Source organism: Elgaria multicarinata, chromosome 5, assembly GCF_023053635.1.
Source record: "Elgaria multicarinata webbii isolate HBS135686 ecotype San Diego chromosome 5, rElgMul1.1.pri, whole genome shotgun sequence".
NCBI classification, from domain to species: domain Eukaryota; kingdom Metazoa; phylum Chordata; class Lepidosauria; order Squamata; family Anguidae; genus Elgaria; species Elgaria multicarinata.
The window spans coordinates 5,595,900-5,608,425 of NC_086175.1; positions in this window are offsets into that span (position 1 = coordinate 5,595,900).

Here is a 12,526-nt window from a genome sequence, read left to right on the forward strand (position 1 = left end):
AACCAGATACAACAGCATGTCTTTGAGAGGCCGAACTCTGGACATGCTCAAAGGCACCCCGTTCTGATATTGGTTTTCTCAGAAACTGAGGGAAGCACACACAGAGACTTCACCCTTAAGAAGGAGGGAGGGAGAAAAGGTAAGCGCTCTGTGCATGTCCGGAAACAGGCTTAATGAAGGGTGGCAAGTGCTCAGCCCAGTCCCGGCACTTCAGTACAGGCTCCTGATGGAGCAGTTCAACGGTGAGACATGTGGGCTGAGGCAGTCCCAGCAGGACCTGGCCAGAGTTGTGCACATCCACTGACAACTGTTTACCTCCCCTCCTTCGCGATGCTACTCCTCAATGCTCTGTCAAGGAGCAGCATCAGCCACAAGGGGAGGACAGCACCTCTCAGAGGACATGGGCACCTGAGGGCCACCAAAGGCATGCTGAGAGGTGTAGTACTGGCATCACTATCTCTCAGTCCTAACTCGGCCCCCACTAACTGACTTTCCCCAACTGCCACTAACCCCGCCCACAATTCCATTCTAGCCTTAGCTGTCAGTTATTCCTCCATTTACTCTTTTGTTTCAATAGCCTTGGGTAGGAGCAAAGATTTATCAGGCTCTGGCAGCCATCATCTGGAAGTGGCTCGCCATCCTGGTCCTGAAGGGAGAGCACCTGGGTTGGCTGCCTCAGTTACTAGGCTCCATTGGAAGGAGGTCGCAGCTCTGAGCAAAAGACATGCTGGGAGATGTAGGTTTTTTCCTGTAGGGACAAGGAAAATCATAATGACAGCTTCAAGATGGGACTTTATTGTGTGTAATTGTGTGTAGAATTACAGGCAATGACATAAACCACACAAACTATAATCGTACTTATTTATTCTTTCAAGTCATTTATACCCTGCCTTTTGATATGACAATCAAAGTGGCCCAATTATGTAATATAAGAACTGTTGGATATAACAGTACTTTTTGTAATTAAAGGTTGAGCTGATACCTTAAATTCAAAATTCAGTTTTCAGCTCAGACTTAAGCAAACAAAGTGGTATATAGGTATACATTTTCTATATGAAATAGCACCAGAGACAATGCAGTGGAGAGGTTGTACATAGTGACATATTCAGAATGATATAGCTGCAGTGGCAAATTCAAGGGCCATGAAATGGCTAGCAACATCTAAAGTCCATTTTAAAGAAGAAAAATACCTGTTCTTCGATGTGAAACGGGTCCATCAAGTAGCCTTTACTCGGCTTCGTCTCGAGCTGACGAATACAATGATGCTACAGGGTAGATTTCTAGGCATCCCATCGAAAAATAGATTATGTATATGTGGTATTCCTGCTATTGAAGATCTAGCTCACTATTTACTTGAATGTTGTTTGTATTCAAAATGTAGAGAAATCTATCTATGTTTTTAATATGCGTGAGAAACTGGACAGTGAAGGATAAATTGTCCTTCCTCCTACGTGGTTCTAATTATTTTGTGACTCAGAGGGTTGCCCTTTTTGCTCTCAAAGCAGCCAGCATAAGGAAAAAAGAATTAGAAAAATGGCTTAATAAGTAGATTTTTTAAAATCTCACAACACAAGGGGTTTTATTAACTGTTAGTCTTAAATAATATATCTTATAGGAACTGTATATTATTTTAAACTGTAAATGTTAATTAATGCCTGTATGTTTTTAATGATGACGTGATCTTTTGAAATGGTTGGAAGACTTATTCAATAAAGTTTCATTCATAGTGACATATTATTCAAGCAGCTTTCACTGACATATATTTCTAAAAAGTAGGGTTTCAGACAACCTGAAAAGGCTATTTTTTAAAATATGTCTCAGTGTGTATAGATTTGCTAAAAGGTGCTGCCTAATTGACTTACCTTCAAAATCTAAAGGCCAGATTCTGCCCACGTAGTCTGACACAGTGGTCTCATTTATTTTAATTCAGGCTACTGGCATTTATATACTTTACATAAGTGTATCCATTGAATAGAGGTTGGTTGGCACTTGACTTTATTGCATGTGTGAACTTTTCTAATGTTTATTTTATGGGTTATGTGCTTATGTCCGTATGTCTATGTGATGTTGAATTTCCAGTTGGATTTTGTGAATGCCTGAAAATAGACATATGGGATTTCTGGTCCAATTTTTGATTCCAATGTGAAGAACCAGAAGGAGGAAGAGCAGAAAGGAGGCTTCAAGTTGTCCATCAACAGTTAACATCTGGGCAACAGACTGGGCAGGCACAGAAGTCATCTCATCAAATTCTTCCCCATTATGAAAATCCCCCTTGCACCCCAGGAAAGAACAAAAACCCAGAGAAATCTGGGTAGATCTTGATGGATGGCCACCCTTATTTAGAAGGGGGGATGCATTTTTGTTGATGATGATCTATTGCAAATAGCCCAGAGATCTGCTGCAAGACTTAAAAGGAACAGCTCCTGGGAACTTGTTTGGCCCTTCCCTACCACAAAGATCACCTATAAGAAGAACTGTGAAACCAAGAACTCCTGCCTGCGATTTGCATTTTCTCTGCTTTCCTCATCCCTCCGAATCCCTTTCCCCTGGTGTTGTGTCTTTAGGATTGTAGACCTGAAGGCAGGGCTTGTCTCATTAATAATGTTTGCAAGCTACTTTGGAAGCCTTTTTTGGGGGGCTGCAGAGCCAGGTAAAACTGCCGCAAATAAATATCCATCTTTACTACTCAAAAGCAAGTCCCCTGAGTGTTTGTTTTTTCTAGCCCACAGGGGAGAAATTGCCATCTCATAATGAGGAGAAATGGCACCCAGTTCTCTCTCCCTTTGGGGAGTGTGTGTGTGTGTGTGTGTGTGTGTGTGTGTGTGTGTGTTGGAGTCGGGGGGGCAGGGAGATGAGCCTGTGTCCTTCCCAAGGAGAAGGTCCTAGCTCAGTGGTGGAGCAGATGCTTGCTCTCCCGCATAATTGTTGTTTTTAAATGGATACTGTTGTTTTTATACTGTTTTTATGTGTGTGTGTGTGTGTGTGTGTGTGTTTAAATTGTATACTTTTAATGTTTACTATTTTTAAATGTTGTAAACCGCCCAGAGAGCTTCGTCTGTGAGGCGGTATATAAATGTAAATAAATAAATAAATAAATAAATGTTTCTCTGGTGAATGCTGGCAATTGCATTTAGATTGCTGTTAACATTCTTCTCTGCTGCAAATTGCCCCCTCTAGCTGCCATTCTGCAGAGAAGAGGCTAAGAAAGTTTCAGAAGACAAGATGTAATATATATTTAGTTCTGCATTTGCTTGCTTACCCTTTCTCGAGCCATCCTGCCTCTTGGGCCTCCTCATTCTCCTAGTTTTCTCCAGCCTCCCCGCCCCTGCCATTCTCCTAGTTTTGCTACCCTGCATGTTCTTTCTTCAGCTTCAGGCTTTCAAAGGTCCCCATTCCCCGGAAACAGTTAACTGCTTATTTACATTTCAACACTTACATTTAATTTTGACATCTTGTGTTAACAATTTTTATTTTCAAATGGCACACAGTAGAACTTTCCATATTTGGTAGGGTGACCAACTCACCGGTTTTGCCTGGAAATCTCTGGGTTTTTGTGCCCTTGCAGGGGCATGGGGAGATTTTCAAATTACTGTAAAACCTCCATGAAAGGCATGTGTGGGAGGAGCAGGTTGTGCATTTTCTGGGCCTTGGGAAAATGCATAGATCGGTCACCCATTAGGGTGCATGTGCAGATATACTCCTAACCACACTAATGGCATGGGCAACCTACACACTTTCCAGAGGCCCAGAAAATGCACGCACAGCTCTCTCTCACACACCAATCAAGGCCTGAAAGGGTCTCTTACTGCTTGCATTAAGAGTCCCTTTCAGTGTCAATTGGCACAGGGTGGGTGGGGGGTGAGCCAGGCACACATTTTCCAGGCCTCACATCACTCCTGGAAGTCCCCCTTCTTCCCTTGCGACTTCCAGAAGAGCTGCGGAAGCTGCTGCTTGCTTAGTGGCTTTCCCGACTCTCCCCAAAGTCACATGAGAAGTGTGACTTCTGGTAGAGGTGAGGAAGCTGCCATTCACTGGCTGGCTTCCCCACCTCTCTCAAAAGCCATGGACCAATGCATCTTCCTTGCATTCTGACCTACTGTCTCCTGAGCCGGCTCGGGAAGTAGAGGGTCAGAGCCACAGGGAAGATGCGTCGTTCCCAAAATGGAAGGTTCAAGGGGATTATTACATAGAAGATTGGTATAGAGAAATATGGGATATCGCTGTTAATGATAAACTAACATGTAATATTAGAGTAAGAAGAAGAATAACAAAAAATAATGATTTTGAAGAGATATGGAAACTGTTTCTGGAATTTGTTTTATTAAAGGGGAGAGGAAGAACACCTCCAGAGGATTCCATGCAATTTTGGAAAGTAGAATAAGATCCCTGGGGATGGGGTGCACTTATTAATGTTAATGGGTAATAATAAGTATAATGTGTAGTTAAATAGTGGAGATGGATGTTATTGTTATGCATGTGTATTGTTCATATATGTGTAGTTATGAAAATAATAATAAAAAATTATTTAAAAAAGAAAAGAAGATGCATCGTTCCCAAAAGTCAGCTTCCCTGTCTCTCCCAGAAGCCTCAAGTCTCACAAGCTTTCTGGGATGAGTTATCTGAACAAACAACTCATCCTGGAGGTCTTGCAAGACTTGAGACTTCTGGGAGAGTCAGGGTGCACATACACACCTAAGAAAAAAACTGTCTTTCTCACTGGCCAGTTGGCTAGGTGATGATGGCGGCGGCATGGCAACGGCCCAACAGCACCAGCATGGGCATGGTGGTGGCAGCAGGGGCATGACAGCAGCAGTGGCATCAGCATGGGGCAAAGGTGTGAGAGGGTAGGGGGTGTGAGTCTCAAGGGCAGTGGTGGCTGGTGGCTCCTATGCCAGTGTGGGGCACTGAACCCACTCTAGGTTTCTATCAGAACTCTAAAGGTGCTGGAACCAATCTCCAAAATGAGTCCAGCCTCTAGGATAGCTCCTTTGGTGTTCTAGCTGAAACCCAGAGTGGATTCACTGCCTTAGTGGCATAGGAGCCACCAGCCTCCATTGCTCAAAGGGGTTTATTTATTTATTTATGTATTTATTTATTTATTATATTTAGGGACCGTTGTTGGTGAGGGCAAGAAGAACTACGGCCCCCTGCCAGGTTCTGAGTAAACATAGATGGGATTGTGCCTGTAAAGCTGTAATCCTATGCATGCTTACCTGGTAGTAAAAGACCCATTCAACCCAGAGTGGGGACTGACTTCCTAGTGAGGATGGACATGGTTTAGCTTTTGAGGGCAGTGGTGGGTGTATGTATGAAATATAAGCACCCTGTCAAAACTGAAGCAGAGGTTTTATGCTGACTTACAGTGCTAGACACCTTCTGGGGAAAACTCCTGTACATCACTTCAACAGGTGCACCTGTGTTTCCATAAAAAAGACTTGTTTTGTTTTGCTCACTTACCTGCATGCTCACTTATCATTTAATAACATTTTCCATCAAATTAGCTGGACCGTGCCTAATGCCTGTTCCAGCTAACTTGATAGAAAATGTTATTAAAGATATAATTTGTAAATATGTGTCTGTGGGGGGGGGGGGACTTGCTAACCTGAATAAGCATAACATTTACAAAGATAAGTACTGCCCTACTAGTCTTTTAGGATTATTTGAGTGTCAACACACATGTAAATGGTGTAATCCATTATACTTGGACTTCAAATTATGATGATGATGATGATGATGATGATGATGATGATGATGATGATGATGTGCTATTGAGAATGTACTTCTGACTATAATTGCTACGTGACAAACTATGGAGGCTGTTGCCTATGGAGGGCTACAAACATGAAATGTAAAAACCATCTAATTGTTTAGAATCCAGGCAAGTCATTTCCTGGCTTACACTGAAAAATATTTTTAAATGTCTTTTGAGGGCAGCCCATAGAGATCAATGGAGAAATCTAAGTTTTGAACATATGTGTGATTGTGCAGCAGTGTGTCTACCCCCAAACAAAGGGGTAGCAGCAAATAGATACGTTGATGCTCTTTCTAAGTGAGGTCTTATTTCATGTGAGCAATTTACTGTGAAGACTGGCCAAGATGTGGTAAAGTGTTAATGTCCATCATTAAGATACATCTAATGCATTTCAAAGCCCAGCTGGTATCCATATGATATCATTAGGGGAAAAAATGTGAGATTTGGAGTGGGAGTGGATGCGTAAATTTGCCTGCACCATTCCTAGGCCAGATCTACACAAAGCAGGATATGACAGTTTGGAAACGGCTTGGAAATGGTCTATGAGGTGTGTCCTGGGCCCCAACAGTTGTCACTACTGTTAAAAAATAAAAATAAAAATTGAAGCAGTAGGGTAGATTGTGCCCTAGTTTTCCTTTTGAGACATAGTGTTTATTTTATACATAAGGATTTTAGGAACTTCTCTATCTTTTAATAATACTCCAGAGTATCCCTTAGCCATTGAGGAAACCCAGACACCAAGGCTGTGATCCAAAACCTCAATCCAATCTCACAAGAGGGTTTCCCCTGGTGTTGGCTATGGGCATGGAAAGATTGGCTTTCATTGGTATAGCTGGAAATGAGAACTGGGGGCTCATGTGGAACTCTGGATGGTGATTACTTAATGGGAAATTGGTTTGGGAACTTGTGTACATCAATGAACAAAAAACCTACGGTTTATAAAACAACGTTAAGGCCGTACACTTTTCCACCAAGCACCAACCACCAAGCGGGGAAATTGGGAGTTAAGGCTCGCCAGCCTTAACGCCACATCCTCCCTAAGGAGGCAGAAAGTACCAGTGAAATTCTCATTCTGCCAAAGCAGATAAACCATGAGGACAGGATGGAGAATAGGATATGCAGAGGTGACTGGGGGGTTGTGGAAAACTGATGACGAACAACTTAGAGCCACCTACTTCTTTTTTTGTTTAGAGCAGCCCTTCCCCAACCTGGTGCCCTCCAAAGGTGTTGGACTGCGACGATCCATCATTGCAAGTCAGTATATCCCATGGTCAGGAATGCTGGGACAGCAGGATGGGGAACGTAGTGCGGCGCCTCCAGGCAAGCCCCCCCCACCCCACTTACCTGCTCTGTCGTCGTTGGGCCCAGGGGCTTGAACTGAGCGCCCTGGTGCACCTGGAAGCAAGGCCACACCTGCAGCCTTGCTTCTGGGTGGACTCGGGGGCTCAATTCAAGCCCCCGGGCCCAACGACGACGGAGCAGGTAAGAACACCCCCACACACCTGGCCCCTTACCTGGACCTGCTGCCACCGCTGCACAAAGTGTGGCAGCTCCAGCCAACCCCCTTCCTGCCTGGCCCCTTACATGGAGCTGCCACTGCACAAACTGTTGCGGTGGCAGCTCCAGGCAAGCCCCCCCCGCACCCCACCACTTGCCTTCTCCGTCATGGCCTGACCTGTGCTTGAATCGAGCCCCTGAGTCCACCCAGAAGCAAGGCTGCAGGTGTGGACTTGCTTCCGGGTGGACCAGGGCGCTCGATTCAAGCCCGGGCCCAGCAACGACGGAGCAGGTAAGTGGGGTGGACTGGGGTGGGGGCTTCCCTGGAGCTGGCACCGCAGTTTGCACAGCAGCGGCAGCAGGTCCAGGTAAGGGCCCAGGCGGGAGGGGGGGTTCTTACCTGCTCCGTCGTCCCCGGGCCCAGGCTTGAATTGAGCTTCTGGATGGACCAGGGCGCTCAGTTCAAGCCCAGGCCCAGTGATGATGGAACATGTAAGTGGGTTGGGGCTTACCTGGCAGCAGGGCCAGGCAGGAGGGGGTGGGGTTTCTTACCTGCTCTGTCGTTGCAGTCCAACACCTTTGGAGGGCACCAGGTTGGGGAAGGGCTGCTCTAAACAAAAAAAGAAGTAGGTGGCTCTAAGTTGTTCGTCATCAGTTTTCCACAACCCCCCAGTCACCTCTGCATATCCTATTCTCCATCCTGTCCTCATGGTTTATCTGCTTTGGCAGAATGAAAATTTCACTGGTACTTTCTGCCTCCTAAGGGAGGATGTGGCGTTAAGGCTGGCGAGCCTTAACTCCCAATTTCCCCGCTTTTTGGTGCTTGGTGGAAAAGTGTACGTCCTTAACGTTGTTTTATAAACCGTAGGGTTTTTGTTCATTGAATTTCATGGCTTTTTGTAAAGGATGACGAAAGCCCTGCCCTCTTTTAAATGCGGTCACTGTAGTATGGCTCCTGCAGCTTTCACTGTTGTGATGAAGAGGAGATTTCACCAGGTTCTCCATATATACAAATGACACCTGGTGAAATTCCCTTTTCATCACAACAGTGCAAGCTGCAGGAGTTATACTAGAGTAATCAGATACAAAAGAGGTCAGGGCTTCTGCAGCTTGCACTCCCTCGCCCACCGCGCGCTCACTTACCTCCTTTCACTCACCGCCTGCTCCAGGCTTCGAAGACAGGACGCTGGGGTTGGAGGCGGAGGCTTTAGAGTAACCCACCCGCGAAAAGACACTGACAATATTTGCTAGAGGAGGCAGCCATTTTCTCTCAATATTCCAATATAGCTGATATAGTAAGAATGATGGAGACAAGCTGGAGAGGTTCAGAGGAGGGCACCCAGGATGATCAGGGGTTTGGAAACGAAACTCCATGAAGAGACTGAAACACCTGGGCATGTTTAGCCTGGAGAAGAGAAGATTGATGGAACCAGTTACTTAGGGAGGTTGTGGCCTCTCCCACACTAGAGGCCTTCAACAGGTAGCTGGAGAACCATCTGTAACGTATGCTTTCGGGTGGATTCCTGCATTGAGCAGGGGTTGGACTCGATGGCCTTATAGGCCCCTTCCAACTCTACTATTCTATGATTAAAAATGAATTGCTGTGATTCAGGGGGCTATGACAGTTTTGTTCGTTTATTTATAAGGGTGGAAACGGTACAGTAACTTTCAGAATTGTATCAAACTTATTCTCAGCAGCTATTCAGTGCCCCAATGTATAGCTGAACACCTAGAAACTTATTCCATTGACAATGTGATCCAGACATCCCATGATAAAAAGTTGGCATGAAATATTTTTTGCAAAACTAGCAATAAATCATTATTTATTATTACATTTATATACCTCCCCATAGACAAAGCTCTCTGGGTGTTTTACAATACATTTACCTCATTACTTGAATATAAGGTTTAAATAATATCTGAACCTGGCCCAATGGTGCAATCCTATGCATTTTTAGACAGAAAAGTAAAAATCCTACAACTCCCAGCATTCCTCAGCCAGTCTTGCGGGTTGGGGCATGCTGGCAGTTGTAGGCCTCACCCCCTCTCAACATGCATAAGATTACACCCTTATGGACTTAAGAGTATTTCTTCATCTACCCCAGTGATGCTTCCAGTAACAGGATGCAAAAAGAGAAAATATTTTCAATGTATTATTTTAATTATTATTATGCCCAACATGTTTCAGAATGAAGAGCTCATTAACTTTTGTAAACTGCCCAGAGAGCTTTGGCCATGGGGCAGTATGTAAATACAATAAATAAACAAATAAATTAATCAGGGGGTAATCTTTACAATCCCAAATTCTAGGAAGCGGATAAACCAGCGTCTAGAGATGTGATCCAGACCTCTTCAGAAGGGGGAATAGTGTTAATCCAGACCTCTTCAGAAGGGGGAATAGGGTTTTGGTCAGTCTAAATTGTCTCCAGAGTTCCCTTACTCAGTTCCTCAGATCACAAAGAGCGTTTTGCCATGGATTCCTATGGACAAGTATGGTTCCTCTATAGAGCTCAAACATGTCTAAAGTGTCCTATTTTTAAAGAAAGACTGTATTTTAAAGAAAGCCTTCTCAAACCTTAGAGAAACAGCCTTTTTTTTAATCTTTAAAATAAAAAAAGGCTGCAAAGGGAGTCTAGAAGGATCACGGTGGTCTATGAAGTAATGTTTCCTGAAGGAAGAATATTGCCACAGTTAAAATTGAAGTTCTTAAATAAATAAATAAATTATTTTAACTTAATTGCTTTTCCTTCACCTAAGCAAAGATGAGGTTCTAATACAATCTCCAGTGGAAAAGAAAGAAACTGCCACTATATTCCTGCATTGAGCAGGGGGTTGGACTCGATGGCCTTGGAGGCCCCTTCCAACTCTGCTATTCTATGATTCTAAATACTGACATTTCTGCTGCAAACTAATGCCTGCTTTTGTTTGTTTTTAAAAGAAAGTCTGAATCATTTTACTTATAATAGAAAAGGATGGAACTGCAAATAGCCTAAAACTGTTTAAAATTAATATCTAGACACACAGAACCATAGAATAGCAGAGTTGGAAGGGCCTACAAGGCCATTGAGTCCAACCCCGCCCCCCGCTCAATGCAGGAATCCACCCTAAAGCATCCCTGACAGACATCCCTGACAATGTCTTAAGAGAAATATTTTTACAGAGTTTTATCCATACACACACCCAAACTCCCCCAGTAAGACTTCGAGATTAACACTGCAAAGGCTGGAATCTGTACAATTTTCAAGCGTGCAAGCTAAATACAGTTCACACCAGCACCCATGTACCTGCTTTTGCAGTTGTCTTGCTACTGCTGCTGCAGCACAGAGCTACCAGCTTTAGACATTGTTGTTTTGCAGCAATCCTTTGCAAACCACCATGTGAGTTTAAGGGGGAAATTGCATTTTTTTTTTGCAAATTAAGCACAATTAAAGCAGGATGCATGAGAGTACTTCACAATAAAAGCTGATTTTAAGGTGGAAAACTTCTGAGTCCTTTGCACACAATTTGCAGTGATTGCAAGGTATAGCGCTGGTGCAATAAAGCTCTTAAGCAGCCAGCCCCCTACATTCACCTAGTCACCATCCCCCCCACCGACCCCCCTCAGTCCTACCTTCTAATTGCTTCTTCTCCTGCTTGCTTGCAGCTTTCTTCTTCTTCTTCTTCTTCTTCTTCTTCTTCTTCTTCTTCTTCTTCTTCTTCTTCCCCTCGGCCTAGGCAGGGAGTGGGGGGGGACGCTTCCAGGAAGTCCCAGAATGCGTCCCACAGCCCCCTCCCTCAGCGTCGATGGGGCCTTGTACTTGCTCTGCACTACGGTGACTAAACGTCCGGATTCGTCCGGATACGCCCGGGAAACGGGGGGGAATCTGCATCCGGCTGGAAATAATGTCCCCCCCCTTTTGTCCGGCCCCAACGGAAGCCGGGGGAGCCTTAATAAACCCCAACTGTCTTACCAGGCCTAAATTTCCCTAGTGAGTGGTGGTGGCCATCTTGAATCTCGCCTGAAATCACGCGAGATCTCGGCAGCTGGCTGGGAACTCAGCGAGACCCAGCCAGCAGCCGAGATCTCGCGTGAGTTTGGGCGAGATTCAAGATGGACACCGCAAGGGGTGGGTAGTGAGTGGGGTGAGTGCTTGGGGGCTGCGTGCAGGAACTTCCAGCAACGCAGCCTCCAGCCCCCCCCCCAGTGCAGCAGCAGCAGGAGCAGCAACAGGAGGAGGTAAGAGACTGAAGTTTGTGTGTTTGTGTGAGAGTGCATGGGGTCTTTGAGTGAATGCATGTATGCATGTTTTTTGAGTGAGTGATGCTGAGTGTGTGTGTGCATGCACGTGTGCTGGCAGTGTGAGTGTATTGATGTCTGAATGGGATGCCTGGTTGTTTGACTGAATGAATGCATGTGCATATTTGCAGTGGGGGTGGCTGTAGTTTTCTGTGAGTTGGGGGGATGATTTGGAGGTGAAGTTCCTATTAAATAATGCATTTTAGACCCCTAGACCTTCCTTTCCAATTTGTTTACTATAATTGGCATGACGTATATTTTGTAACAGTGGCTGACAATTGTTCATCCTTCTTAAAGAAACTTTTTAAAAATTAACAGCGTTGCTATTATCATCATCACCACCATCATCATCATCTATCTCTCTTTTCTTGCTTGTGGTGGTTTTGGGCTTTGCCAAGTCATGTTGTCTTTTACTGATTCAGAATAGGTATTGCAATTTCATTGTAGGTGTGTTTTTCTTGGTTGTTTTTGACTGTTATGTCTGGTTGAAGTTGAAACAAGCTAAGACAAGCTTTAATCCATTTTGTTCCTTGGCTAACATTTGCAGGCTGTTACGTGATGCGTTCTCATTAGACCCGTGTACAAAAAAGTCCGTCCTGCTCACAGGAGCTGCCTCGTAACCACTCCCCCCATTGATGACAAACCAATCTTATTGGTGGCATCTTCACAACAATTATACAGGTTGGAATTGGAGACTTATTTCACTGGCCTAGAATCATAGGGCCTTCCTAGACGAGGCCTTAGCGCGCCTTCTGTCCCGGCTTCCCTGCTGTGCGTCCAGATGACGCACAGGGGAATCCGGAGACAGGCCGCGCTGAGGCCTTCTCCAATGCGCCATAAGCGAATTCGCTTATGGCGCGCCTTTTCCCCAGCTCCGGCCTGAGGCCGGAGCTGGGGAAGGTCTAGGGACTTCCGTGGCTTTTTGCGGCTAATCGCTTACTCACGAGTAGCCACAAAAAGCCGCGGACTGGCCACAGCGCTGAGCGCTGTGCCCATCGGCC